Source organism: Hemiscyllium ocellatum, chromosome 10, assembly GCF_020745735.1.
Source record: "Hemiscyllium ocellatum isolate sHemOce1 chromosome 10, sHemOce1.pat.X.cur, whole genome shotgun sequence".
Taxonomy (NCBI): Eukaryota; Metazoa; Chordata; class Chondrichthyes; order Orectolobiformes; family Hemiscylliidae; genus Hemiscyllium; species Hemiscyllium ocellatum.
The window spans coordinates 46,982,718-46,997,222 of record NC_083410.1 but is presented as its reverse complement, the minus strand read 5'-3'; the positions used below and the strand labels follow the sequence as shown (position 1 = coordinate 46,997,222).

General features: G+C 38.4%; 1 protein-coding gene across 3 annotated transcripts in view; it reads right to left on the bottom strand.

Annotated features, from left to right (window-relative positions):
• The window catches only part of LOC132819751 (tyrosine-protein phosphatase non-receptor type 14-like), a 267,055-nt gene that overhangs the window by 173,210 nt on the left and 79,340 nt on the right, over positions 1-14,505 (bottom strand). The window contains exon 1 of one of the 3 annotated variants that reach the window (XM_060831471.1): positions 7,597-7,683. The exons of 1 other annotated variant lie outside the window; for it this stretch is intronic. The gene's annotated coding sequence lies outside the window, so the exon portion shown is untranslated. Of the gene's footprint in view, positions 1-7,596; positions 7,684-14,505 lie in introns of those variants that run through there. One more of the 3 variants, XM_060831472.1, reaches the window with a different exon arrangement.

Here is a 14,505-nt window from a genome sequence, read left to right as displayed (position 1 = left end):
ATACTTTGTAGAACCTAAGTAGTATCTACTTCGTAATTTGTCTGTATTTGTCCTTCATAGACTTTTGTAATTGTGTTTTATAGGATTAAGACTACAAACAACATTTTTTGCTACGTTCTTTGTTTTAAAAAGTAATCCATTCCAGACAGCAAAAATAAAATTGCCTAACAAATGGGGTGGCATAATGGCTCAGTGATTAGCACTGGGTCCCAGGTTTGATTCCAGCCTCGGGTGACTGTCTGTGTGGAGTTTGCACATTTTCCCCGTGTCTGCGTGGGTTTCCTCCGGGTGCTCCAGTTTCCTCCCACAGTCCAAAGATGCGCAGGTCAGGTGAATTAGCTCTGCTAAATTGCCCATAGTGTTAGCTGCATTAGTCAGAGGGAAATGGGTCTGGGTGGGTTACTCTTCGGAGGGTCAGTGTGGATTGATTGGACCGAAGGGCCTGTTTCCACACTGTAGGGAATCTAATCTAATCAAATGACTTCTTCAATTTGATTTAAAGAAAGGCTTGCACTAATTAAGCAAACCTTGAGACTATGATTTCAGAGTATGAATCATGAGAACGTGACAACATACTTCAGTAACCGAAACAAATGGGCAAAGACATCATAAAATATCTTTTACTTTAGCAAGGAATCATAAAGGAATAGAGACTGACTATAAATGAAAAATGTGGTCCTGAGTAATGGAGCTTCAAAAGGGAACCTATCAGGACAGGTTGGGGGATGATAACATTAATCATCTTAAAGGGACCATTACAGATTGATCCTGCACTCCTAACCTAATTAGAAAGGAGTTTTGTCTCACCTAGGCCATTCAGAATGCAATTAAGTCATTGATTATGTTGCGGGTGTGGTGTGGAAAGAGTTAGCAACAGTAACTTCTAGTGCAAAGATGCACACCTAGTTTGAATTTGCTATCCAATTAAAAAGCAGAAGTGCCCAGAGGAATTGGAACAGACCAGAGGCTATATCAACCCTGCATCTTAAGCCAAACTGAAAAGCAACAACCACAGCACACCCAAAGAGTCCTGCTCTGTTAAATGTTAATTTCATAAAGTAAGTAACAATTCCTGAGTTAACTAATTGTTGCCTGAATAATTAGTCTCAGCCAGACATATATAAAAAGTGGGATTTGATTCTAAATTGTAGTCTAATACTTACAATGTGGAGGTGAACTGGGCTGGGTGCCCTGTACTATGCACGATGATTATCAAGTTGTATTCTTATACTCTTATCATAGTTGTCCTGCTTGCCACAAAAACTCATCTTACAATCTGTGCTTTGCATTCTACAACTAGAGCTTTTAGATTGGATACTTCGCATACAAAATTGCCATTTATATTAATTTCATTTTAATATATAATCAGAGTACATCAAGGCATCCAATTTGACTTTGCACACTTCATACAGGTGACAGACAACTTTAAAATACCAGGAGCAATCTGAAACTTCAATTTCAATCTGCAAAATTGTTTGGCCATACAACAATCAATTAAACAACAAAAAACAAAGAACTGTGGATGCTGGAAAACAGAAATTCCTGGAGAAACTCAACAGGTCTGGCAGCATCTTTGTGGAGAAAGCAGAGCGAACATTTCAGGTCCACTGACCCTTCTTCAGAAGTGTTCTGAAGAAGTGTCACTGGACTCAATGATAACTCTGTTTTCTCTAAAGTCTGGTTGAAGATTTGTAGCTCGGGTGTCCATTGTTGTGGTTCTGTTCGCCGAGCTGGAAGTTTTTGCTGCAAACATTTCGTTCCCTGGCTAGGGAACATCAGTGCTATTGGAGCCTCCTGTGAAGCACTGCTTTGAGGTTTCTTCCGGTATTTATAGTGGTTTGTTCTTGCCGCTTCTGGGTGTCAGTTTCAGCTGTAGTAGTTTGTATGTGGGGTCCAGGTCGATGTGTCTGTTGATGGATGTTCTTGCCGTTTCCGGGTGTCAGTTTCAGCTGTAGTGGTTTGTATATGGGGTCCAGGTCTATGTGTCTGTTAATGGAGTTTGTGGATGAATGCCATGCCTCTAAGAATTCCCTGGCTATTCTCTGTCTGGCTTGTCCTATGATGGTAGTGTTTTCCCAGTCAAATTCATGTTCCTGGTTGTCTGAGTGTATGGCTACTAGGGATAGCTGGTTGTGTCGTTTTGTAGCTAGCTGATGTTCATGGATGTGGATTGTTAGCTGTCTTCCCACGCAACTTTATCACCAGATGCCTAAGAGATAGATCACGGAACGAGGACATGCCACAACCAAAAGGACTAGCCACACTACCATACGTCAGGAGCGTCTCAGAACTGACAGCCAGACTACTGCGACCCTTAGGACTCATAACAGCACACAAGCCAACTTCCACACTCAGACAACAACTCACTAGAACAAAGGACCCAATAGCCAGCACGAGCCAAACTAATGTAGTTTACAAAATACCATGCAAGGACTGCACAAAACACTATATAGGACAAACAGGAAGACAGCTAACAATCCGCATCCATGAACATCAGCTAGCCACAAAACGACACGACCAGCTATCCCTAGTAGCCATACACTCCGACAACCAGGAACATGAATTTGACTGGGAAAACACTACCATCATAGGACAAGCCAGACAGAGAACAGCCAGGGAATTCTTAGAGGCATGGCATTCATCCACAAACTCCATTAACAGACACATGGACCTGGACCCCATATACAAACCACTACAGCTGAAACTGACACCCGGAAACGGCAAGAACAAACCACTATAAATACCGGAAGAAACATCAAAGCAGCGCTTCACAGGAGGCTCCAATAGCACTGATGATGTTCCCTAGCCAGGGAACGAAACGTTTGCAGCAAAAACTTCCAGCTCGGCGAACAGAACCATCTGTTTTCTCTCCACAGTTGCTACCAGACCTGCTGAGTTTCTCCAACAATTTCTGTTTTTGCAACAAGTGATTAACCTAACCTCAGGCTATGTTTACTTTCAGCAATTAGATTTGCTAGCTTAAATAACAGCCATCTTGTACATGGCTCCAGGTTGACAGCACTATGTATTATGTTTCGTAAACTAGTACAATTCACATATAGCAAACTACCATTGCAATTCTAAAACCATATAAAACTTACTTTATACAGAAAACATTATGTATGAAATGACATATCAATAAATTTTAGCATGTTTTCTGTTGCATGTTTCAATGTCACATTGCATGAAATTCGTTGTAGTGATTATGTTCCATTTTATTTCATAGAACGAAATCTGATCACAGCTAGATATACATCATTAAGTAGTAGGAAATGAAAACCAACAACCATCAAATAAAATGGTAAGTAAATGGGTGAACTAACCTTTACAATTGCAAATATTTTGATTATTTTTCCTCCCTTTAGACAAATGACTGTTTTATCCACAGTCAAACCTCAGTAGAGACAATGTAGTAAATTTCTAGTCCCGGACTAATAGTAGTATATCTTTAGAAATTCCTTTTACAGGGGAATTGAAGAACAGGATTTACACAACCAATTCAAGTCAGAAAATCAATAACAAGGTAGTTAAGCTGAACTGACAAGATAATAAATCAGCTTCAGCTGTTGTACTGCGGCCAGTTCTAGGCATTGCATTTTCAAAAAGGGTATGAAGCTGTTAGGGAACATGCAGTGGAGGTTTACAATAGTGACGCTTCTCATCTTTGGAGCCAGTTATGAAGATAGATAATCTTCTCTTCTTCAAGGAGAACAGAGCAGAGATCGGATTAAAGTCTTCAAACTTAGAAGCAATTTAGTCACAGTAACTAGGGAAAGAATGTTCCCACTCATGAAATTATTAAGAAACAGAGGGTACATATTTAAAGTAATGGTTGAAAAACACAAAAGGCACTGTGTATGAGTATCTGGACAGCACTGTCCAAGCATGTTCAATTGTTGCATCCAGGAAATTTGAAGATTACAGGAAGAATAATGTAAGCAATGGCACTAAGTGAGAATCTCATTTGAAGAGTTGGCGCAGACTTGATGGGCTGAATGGTCTCCTCCTATGTAGCAAAACTATGATATATACCCGTAAAAATGTTGAAAATAAATTTAACAGTGGAATCGTTCATTATACCTATGCATTCCTCCAATACATTTAAATCAAAGGCTTTGATCTCTGAAATACCTAGTTTTGGAGCTGAGACTATGTTCATTGTTGAACAAGTAGTTACAATGGCACACAGTCTGAATATATGAACTACTAAATTCCATAGCACATTGACATTACTCAAAGGCAGATTTTTCACAGGACTGAGATTGTAATTTAGGCATTTGTCAACAAGAAAAACTCTAGCTCCCTTAGGTCAAGCATTCCACAAAACCCCCTACAAATATTGTCTAGAAAAATCTATTAATACTTAACTCACTAGCATTGTAATTACCAATCCAAGTGACAGTTTGCCTTACTCCCTCTGAACAGAGTAGCATCTTCAGATTAAACACCTGCACATACATATCGCACACAAAAAAAAACCTTATTACCCCAGCTGAACACTAAAATGCTACCTCTTCAGAAAAGGTTTTTGTTAACAGAATTTTTCACTGCAAAGTATGTACGATGTAACTATGTTCTAACATGAGCTCTAATGAGCATCTGTACATATTACATAACCAGCACATTAAGTGAAAGTATTCGTTGTGTCATGTTCTAACTAAAATTTGAAGTACATTTTGCTGAGATACTCCAGAATTTTTATCAGCACAGCAAATTAAAAATTCTTTCAATCCACTGCTATCAAGACAGTTTTTTTTTGTTTGTCTACAATTCATTCAAATATGAAGGTTTGGTTCTAACACACCCAGAACAGGTTTTCTTTTCCATTGCCGTTGGCACATTAGACACCTAAGAATTTCAAACTTGGAACCAGGCACTCTGCAATGTACTATATAAAATCGTGTTGTCAATTCAGAGTGCTCAAACAGCACAAGCATCCGCACTTATTAAAAATATTTCGGTGGAGAACAGATGGCTTGTCCAATGAACATGGATGTGGAAAAAAAAACAAACGATAGGATACCAGTCAGACTCTTTAAAGGAGATTAGAAAGAGAAAAAAAATTAAAATATTTAGGCTACATTCTTTCTGATCAATTTGGAGACATGCATAGAATCTTGTGCAGCATTTCACAAAAGATAATGTCAAGTTTGAGTAGAAATTGGGCATGCAAAACAAATCCTTCAACATTGTAACCACTGGACTAAGCCTGATGGGATTTCAAAGCGATTCTATTAGGAATGGGCTGCCCACCAATTATATTCTGCAATGTTGGGCGAGCTACTCATTTCAAGCGTCTATTTTCAAGTGGTAATGCACCACCATTTCTTTTCTCTCGAGATCTCAGCTGATGCACAGTACACAAGCCCTACACACTCGCCACAGTCTCAGTTTTAATAGTGGATTGGAGACTTGGACAGAACTCGTGCTACTTTGTGATGGCCAAATGACATCTTAGGACCAAACTTCATAAGTAATTATGGATCCCTGCCTGCGTCTGGAGGAAGCCAATTATAAAAATTGCAGTTGACATAGCAGTCATCAGGGAAAACCAATGTAATTATGCAGGAAGTACTTGGTTATAGTTTTCAATGTCTCACACAAGATGAGCTTTCTTCAGCAGCCAGTAACTCAGAAGTTGGAGGCTATATTGACCTTTAAAAATAACTAATTTAATCAATAACCGCTGTAAAGACGACTGTTGCCCCTTCCTAGACTTGTGCAAGTCCTGCTCAGAAACTGCATTTCACACCAAGCACCATTATGTAGTTAAGCACCTTGACAGATTTATGTCAATGTTTGATGGAGAACCCCAATAAGGCAGCAACGTCTATCAATTCTGATTTTGATCATATGAACAGACATTCATTCACTTTTTATCCTAGTTTTTAACATGCATTTTTGGCAAATTAAATTTCCACAAATCTGTTATTTATTTTGTTTTCTAACTTAAGAGGAATGCATCGTCTGCATACAATATAAGCAACACAAATGACAGGCAATTGTGCTAACTAAAGGCATCTATGTTGTAATTGTTTTCAAATGGTGCTTGGAAATTCACTTAAAACTGTGTTTTACTGGAGAAATATATTGAAAACTCAATCCAAAGATCTGTTAACTAAATGTTTTCTGTACTAATTTTTCAGATAGAGTCTTTGGATTCAGAGCAGATGAAATTGTCTCAAATGGTCATCCTAACTCTTCAAAAAGATAAATATTTTAAATTAGTGGCCAATATTGGTAAAGAAACAAGAGATTGGTGAATGTACAGAAGCAATAAATAGCTATCAAAAGTGTAAGTTCCATCCAAGTAATGTTCAACCACAATCTAACTGAATGGTGATGCTGGCCCAACAGGCTGAATGGCCTGCTTTTATATTCCGATGAAAGAAGCATTTCAGGCAGCATTTAAAATGTCAAAAGCCATTTTATTTGACTGATTCAAAATAACATTGGGAAAGTTCAATAAAAAGATATTTGTTTAAGCGAAAGCAAACCTGGAACCATAAGTTACCCAACTGACAGGTCATAGTTATAGTTTGGTCTAAGTGGCAGTAGCAATCAAAGTCATTAATAACCCAGAACTCTAGCCTAAAAATCTGAAAAATGAGTGAATGTTCAAATTCCATGACAGGAATATTAGAATTTGCAGTCAGTGGAAAAAAAGACGTAGAAAGGGAGATCGAAATACAGTAAAAAGCAAACCAGTTAATAAAAGGTCCTTTATGGAAAGAAACTTACCATCTTTAATTGGTTTGGAATTTACGACTAACTCTACAATGCCGCTTTTGGCTCTATCCTCTTCCTTGGCAGCAACATCCGAAGAATTAATTTTCAAAGTTAATTCAGCAAATTGAACATTAAATATATCAAGGGGCAGAGCTCAGAAAATCAATGTTACACTGTTTCATCAAGGTTCAGACCAGACCAATGCAGAGGATGTCAAGACATTCGTGTCTTGTAAATAATGGCTTGAATCATCTGTGCTACAATTTTTCAGACTCTTTGCTGGTGCACATAATGCTCTATTACAGTGGTACAGGCAAATATATCATACAAAGCAGAATATCCAGAGCATTAAAATAAATAGTTTGCATGACAGTTATAATTTTCAATAACTCCTCTAAACAAATACATACATCAAATTGTAATCTCCCAATTAGTACTCGATAGTGCATGTAATTTCTGAACTTATACCACAACCATAGAAAGTAAAATATTTCTAATAGAAAAGGTTGAAGTAACATTGTTGACTCTATTTTGACAAAGACCGTACACTTTTGTGATTTTTATAGAAACAAAAAAAAAGTGAATATACATACATGTATATGCAGCTGCAATTGACATGATTCCTTCTGTTTGGAATCTGCCTTTTTGTTACAGTGCTTTAATTCTGATCTGTTGCACAAACTATTTATGTCGTTACTTCAAAAGTAATTCTGTTTGTATACAAAACATTAATCAGAAGTAAAATACATGCCGCACCAAAGAAATCAACAATTCTGTTCATGCACTTGGACCTCACATGCTGTAGCAGATCGCAATGCTAGTAAACTGATGTCAATACAGAGATTCTGTAGCAAACAATTTCAATACCTTCTCAGGGGTGTGGACTGGCAACCTCTCACCTTGTGAGCAACTGCCTGAGCAACGTAATTATGTTATTCCACAGCAGGAAACTCCTCATAAGGCTACAGCATAGCTGGCTCCTTAAAAACGTTAACACCAACTGGTATGCAGAGATTTAGCCAGGAAGTAACAGTCTAATCGAATAACGCCAGTAGCACAACTTTGTCCATGGCTAGTTGCAGTTAACTTATGCCTGTCACTGTATGTCTCTGCAAAGAGCAGTTTTACAATTTCTCTCTCCTAGGGGGAAAAACAATCCAGTTTCAGGTGTCGTGTCTGTTCTTGTTGTACCTTCTGTTCATGGAATGCTGCTCTGGATACAGTCCAGCATTCCATTTCAGTCAAAACAAACAGAACAGCAACTAAAGGTAATGTGTAATCCTGCAACAGACAATTTGGAAAGGCAACCGGTGAGAGCAAATGTAAACATTCAGAGATATTTGTGCTGTGTGCAACTTTCATTCATATGATACCACCATAAGAACGGGTCCAATATCCAACCACCTGGAGGAACTATATAGTTTCTGAAGTTTCAACAAAGTGGAAGGTACTTCAATTTCCTATGTTTCCAGACACATCTCATCAATTACATTCTCCAAAAGTCATCCCCTCCTCCAAAGGTGATGCTTCCTCATACTTTTCGCCTCTCATGAGGAAAGTGACATTTTCCCTGCCATAACACTGAATTAACACAATAGCTTGACATTTGTATATTAATAGTGGCTTCTAAAAATACAATTCTATCCTCCTCCCTCTCCTATGCAGCACCACAATTGCACTTTCAATTTTCCTTCTTTTCGTTGAGAAATGAAAAAGTGTGCAAATATTTTGCATGTAATAGTTTAAAAACCACCAAAGTATCTGATTTCTCTGCAGCACCAAACCTTTTACGGCATATGACACCGAGGCCCTGTCGATGAGGTCGTCTCTGAACATTTTACATCTTTTTTAAGGAATACAACAATGCATAAGGTTATTTTCTCTAATCATTTATTTCTTCATAGAAATTCTTTAGAGGAAAAATATTTTCTTTATATGGTAGGTCATCAATCAAGTCAATACAGGTGGGATACTTTCCGATATGAAACCAGACATTTTACACAAGACCAAGAAAAAAATTCTGTGCCGATTTGCTACATCTTTCTTTGAGAAAATTGACTCCACTTCCAAGATGATTCCAGAAACAACAGCTACCCGGACATAACTTCAGAAGGCATCCTTCCTTCCTCTCCCCCCCCCCCCCCCCCCTCCATCATTTTCTAATTGTCTTCATTATATATATTTTGATTATCAAGTGTGACCATGGGAGTGTTTTGGATTGTTAATACTAGTCTAAGTTTAGGATGATATATTCTTTGGTAGGTTCCCCCAACACTTAACTCATTGATTCCTTGTGCAAGCTCTGGCTAAATTCATTTTTACATGTGATGGTAGACCGAACATGTGAAAGGACTCCAACTAAGGCTCCTAATTTAGCTTCAGAACCTTCACACAGAACGTGAACCCAACTAGATTTCTAAAGGATAAAGTAAGAGAGATCAGACCCTTGAAAATGCAGCACTCTTGGGAGCCTGTGTGCGCTTTGGATAGTGCAGACCAACGTGACAGTAGTTCCAAAATAAATACTAGCAAGTTTCAGCATTATGAGTTACAGGTAGAATATCAATGTTTTACACCTAAGGTTACCATTTACCTATGGTTGAGATATTTTACTACTTTTGGCGAAATCTGTGTGTTACCAATATTAGTCTTGTTAGAATTTTGGTAAGTCATTATTGACTTGTTTGTGTGTTTCTGGGATGCGAGCATCGCTGGCAAGATTAGTATTTATTGCCCATCCCTAACTGCCCTCAAGATGGTCACGGTGAGCTTTCTTCAACTGCTGCACTGCAGGTCGTGTAGAAACATCTACAGAGACATGAGGCAGGGAATTGAGATTTTAATCCAGTGAAAGTCAGAATGGTGTGTGACCAGGGGGATAATGTAGTGTTCCATGCACCTATTGGCTTCATTCGTCTTGCTGAAAGAAGTTGTGGGATGGAAGGCCTGTACAAAAAAAAAGATTCAAACCTTCTCCACCCCATCTCTTATCCTGCCTTCCTTTTCTTTGCCTGCTTCCTGTGTTCTTGAAATTTCTCTCACACATGATACCACAAATCCACTACTGAAGATATTCAACTACAAGAGACCCAACCTCCATCTAATCATATGTCACATGGTCAGAATGTCAAGTAAGCAAGACTTCAGGAGGACCTTAAATCAGAGTTTGAACCCCTACAAATGTGCAGGGGGTGACTGGATCCCACGTAATCAACTTGCGCTCAATGAGGGTTCACACATTTTCCATCAGGGATCTTGGCACAACCCTTGGAGGAAAAAGAGAACTGGGTGTGATTTTCCTTCAACCAATTCAAGTGGGAACCAACTCATAACGCTGTTGGTCTGAAAGGTTCAGTTACATGACACATACAGATTCACTATTGAAGGTGCTTAGGATTTTTAAAACAAACTAGACACAAGAATAGCAATGTAGTTGACCACATTACCCTACAGTAAAAAATGAGGTCTGCAGATGCTGGAGATCACAGCTGAAAATGTGTTGCTGGTCAAAGCACAGCAGGCCAGGCAGCATCTCGGGAATAGGGAATTCGACGTTTCGAGCATATGCCCTTCATCAGGAACCTGATGAAGGGCTTATGCTCGAAACGTCGAATTCCCTATTCCCGAGATGCTGCCTGGCCTGCTGTGCTTTGACCAGCAACACATTTTCAGCACATTACCCTACAGGGCATGTGAATATAGATTCATTTGTGCAATTTCTCGCAAGTTGCATTCTTGCTCATCGAGCCAAAAAGAGTTTAGAAGACACTCTATGGAACTTCACACTTTGGTGACTCAGTAATAGACGTAATGTGGGCTTTGAAATAGACTGTTTGGCCATCCTTCTGTTAGATGGACGTGAAGAATAACATAAAGCCTTATGAGGGTGTTATTACTTTGAATATCACTTTGAAAGCTTCACAACTGATAATACTACATGTCGAAGAGAAAAAAAAATAATTGAAGGGTTCTGCTTTTAAAGCCTACCCTGCAAAATACCTCAGATTCTTGGCACTTAAATAGCCTGTACATTGGTGGTGGTGCAGAGTGTACAGAGACACATCAGGAAAAACTCTAAGGCAGTACATGTCACTTAGATTATTGCTCAGTTTCCAAAAGAAACTTGCCTTATTTAAGCGGACGGTGAGACAACTAATAATTACTTTAATGCTTGCAAAGTCTATTAGGAAAACAAACTCAACTGCAGCCAGTTAATAAAGCAAGAATTTTAGATTAATCGCATTACAATATATTTGACAAGATTCAAATTTTGATAGATCGCCATTTCTTAACCACTTCTATTCCGGAGCTCTTGTGGGTGCAATGGAGATGATAGCTGTTTATGGCTCAGAGTAAATTGTGTGAAACCCAACAACTGCAGATGCTAATAAATTGTCAGATTATTTAATCACTTTATAAAGCCATCAGATTAGCGTTTACATTTCCAATCATGTCATTCTGGTATACATATATTTGGCTTATTCCTTCAGGAATAATTAGTGATGCAAAAAATTGAAAAATCTGAGTCTATAATTAAGCTTGCAATCTTTTGCACACGTTCCTAATTCCTGCAAAAGGTTAATAACAACACACCTTATTAACGAATAAAATAGAAAGTTTCCATGGTGCACTAGTCAGATTATTTTTTAAATTACTTTTTGTGTAATATTTTGTCATAGTGAAGATGGTAAATCTTATGAGGGACACGATAAAAGCAGCCTCTGCATCACTACCATTAGGAGACATAGATAGCAGTATGCTGCATAATCTACACACAGTTAATGTATGCCTGTCATATTTATTCAAAAGATTTGCTTAATCAAAATATAAATTAAAATCCTGAAGCTGAACATTGTAAGAAAAACTAAATAATTTTGATCTGTTTACATTTTACCAGCATACACTGTTACAGAAAGAATTATTAACCCAATCAACCAACAAAAGGTTCACCTTGTTTATCCATTAACAGTTTCTTCATAATAATGTTCTTGCTAATAGATTTCTCCATCCACTCTTTGATATTCTCTTGAGTTTAGATAATTAAGGCAAGATCTAACTGAGGTATATAAAAATCAGCAAGAGATTTGACTAGATATTGAAAAAAATATCCTCTGAACTGAAGATTCCAGGGCAAGGGGAGCAAACTTAAAATTAAGCAACATCAGTCAGTCTCCAAGAGATCATTAGTGGTGATGCCAGAAATTCAAACAGTCCCATGTGAAGTGGGTAAGGAATGTTTGGTCACGTTAGGGAAGGGGGTGGGAGAGTGGGCTTTGGAGACCTGGCAGGTGGGAAGGAAGGAAGGAGAGAGGAGGTCTTACCCATGGTGTGCAAAAAACAATGTTCCAAATTATAGTACTGTATCTGCTTTCTACTTGTCCTTCTAAAAACAAACCCTACCAAAACATGGGCTGCCAATTCTCACTTGAATGCCCACACCATTGTGGTATGGCACTATTATTCAGATCAATAGGTTTGTAATAAGCCTAATTCACATTTAAAAGAATCATTTAAAGTGACAGGATGGCGACCCATTCAGCGTTGAGAAGGGTATTATTCTGCTTATGAATATAACAAAGAGGCTGAGCTAAAATTTACAGAAACTGTGCCTTATAGACTTGGGAAAACATTGCTGCCATCCCTAACTTGTGCTAAAATAAGTGGTTTCATCTGGCCAAGGTCCATGAGGAAGAAAAACAAAAATCAGGAAGATTACCGATTCTGATGACATGTGAATGGACATCAAAGTTGGCTGAACCTCCTCTCATCATCTGACAAATGACTTCCCACCATTCAGCTCAAACCATATCCAATCAAAGAGAAAAGTGAAGGAAATTACAAAGAAAATGAAGACATAAGAACAAAGCAAAGAAATACAATACTAATACAGCACTCTACAATGTCAGGAAACTTTCTACTTTCACAGGGAGAAAACTTACAATTCTATGTAAACAGCATTATCTGAAGCGAGCAAAGAATACCTTTCTTTTAAAAGTATAAACATAAATATCACTAAAGTTAAAACTAAAATTATTAAATTTCAAAGTTTATCTAAAGTACTGTTTAAAATAAAATATAAAATCAGGGTGAAATTGGGCATTGGCAGGAATATTAAACAAGATATCGCATTCATCTCTTTAATAATCTACCTGATGGCCAGTTGGTGCCAGTGACTGTGGTAAAACTGGATGTTGAGTATGTTGTACAATTGTCCTCAAACTCTAATTCTCTAGGTTGTATTCTAGCCCATTTTCAATTTCACTCCAATATCTTCTGACTGCAATTTTAGACTCAAAGCTGACTATTATGGGGCACTACAGTCTTCATCCCAATAGCTAAGTGTATAAGAGAGTTGGAGTTGTCATCTTCCATTCTGAAGCCAACCCTACTACAATTTAAATGATCCTATCCTGGGAGGAGTGCTGACCAATGCTAGGACCGGATGTAGGCCCACAATACCTAAGAACACTGGAATGGTAGGTCCAACATACCAGGAACGGCTGAGGGTCCTGGGATTGTATTCATTCGAGTTTAGAAGATTAAGGGGGGATCTAATAGAAACTTACAAGATAATACAAGGCTTGGAAAGGGTGGACGCTAGGAAATTGTTTCCGTTAGGCGAGGAGACTAGGACCTGTTGACACCACCTTAGAATTAGAGGGGGTAAATTCAGAACAGAAATGTGGAGACATTTCTTCAGCCAGACCGCGGTGGGCCTGTGGAATTCATTGCCACAGAGTGCAGTGGAGGCCGGGACGCTAAAGGTCTTCAAGGCAGAGATTGATAAATTCTTGATGTCACAAGGAATTAAGGGCTATGTGGAGAATGCGGGTAAGTGGAGTTGAAATGCCCAACAGCCATGATTGAATGGCAGAGTGGACTCGATGGGCCGTATGGCCTTACTTCCACTCTTATGTCTTATGGTATTATGGTGTAACCCTGTTAAGAACAGAATTAGTGTCAGTGATGTGGGGTGAGGGGCCAGCATCAGAAGAGTTAGAAGCTTCCAGTGGGCCCCAGGGACACTGTAGAACAAATCCCATCCCCACCATCACTGGAATCATTTAGTGTGACTAAAACCATGAAGTGGGCTCTCCCAATGAAAGAAAAGAGACTCACAGCAGTAGGATGAGATCTGCAATTGGAACTGGCTGCTTAATGGCTTCTAAAGATCCAAGAATGGACTGATGCTCATGCCTTGTGTAAAACATCAGACAGAGAGAGTGGGAAGATAGATGGCAAGAAGACATCCCACTGGACTTTACAATCTCCTTGTCTTCAAGGGAAGGTTACCATCCAGCCCTTAGTTCACAAAAAAAACAACAACCAGAAACTGGCCATTTCCTTTTGAATGACGAGAAATGTTTTCAACTAAAATAAAGATTGCAACATACACAATTAAAACCAAAACAGATATGAATTAAAAAAAGGTACACAATACTTTAACCACAAATAACTTTTAAAAAATTTCATAAAAGAATTCAAACGTGTCAAGTATAGGCATGTCATTTAGCTCCATCTACACATCAAAATATTCATTAGGTTGATATAATCATGACTCACTAAAGTCTGGCTACAGTATAGTGTGTTTAAAAATCCTAACTTCAAGAATGCCTTGTTAAAAATGATTATGAGAGCATAAGGATAAACAGACATTCTTCATGCTGACGTTCATGAGAGAATGATACAGATGAAAGTAACACCTTATTATGAATCAATACACTACATTTGTTAATCTGGCATGGAATTTTCCCAACTCCCACTACCTGTTTCAAA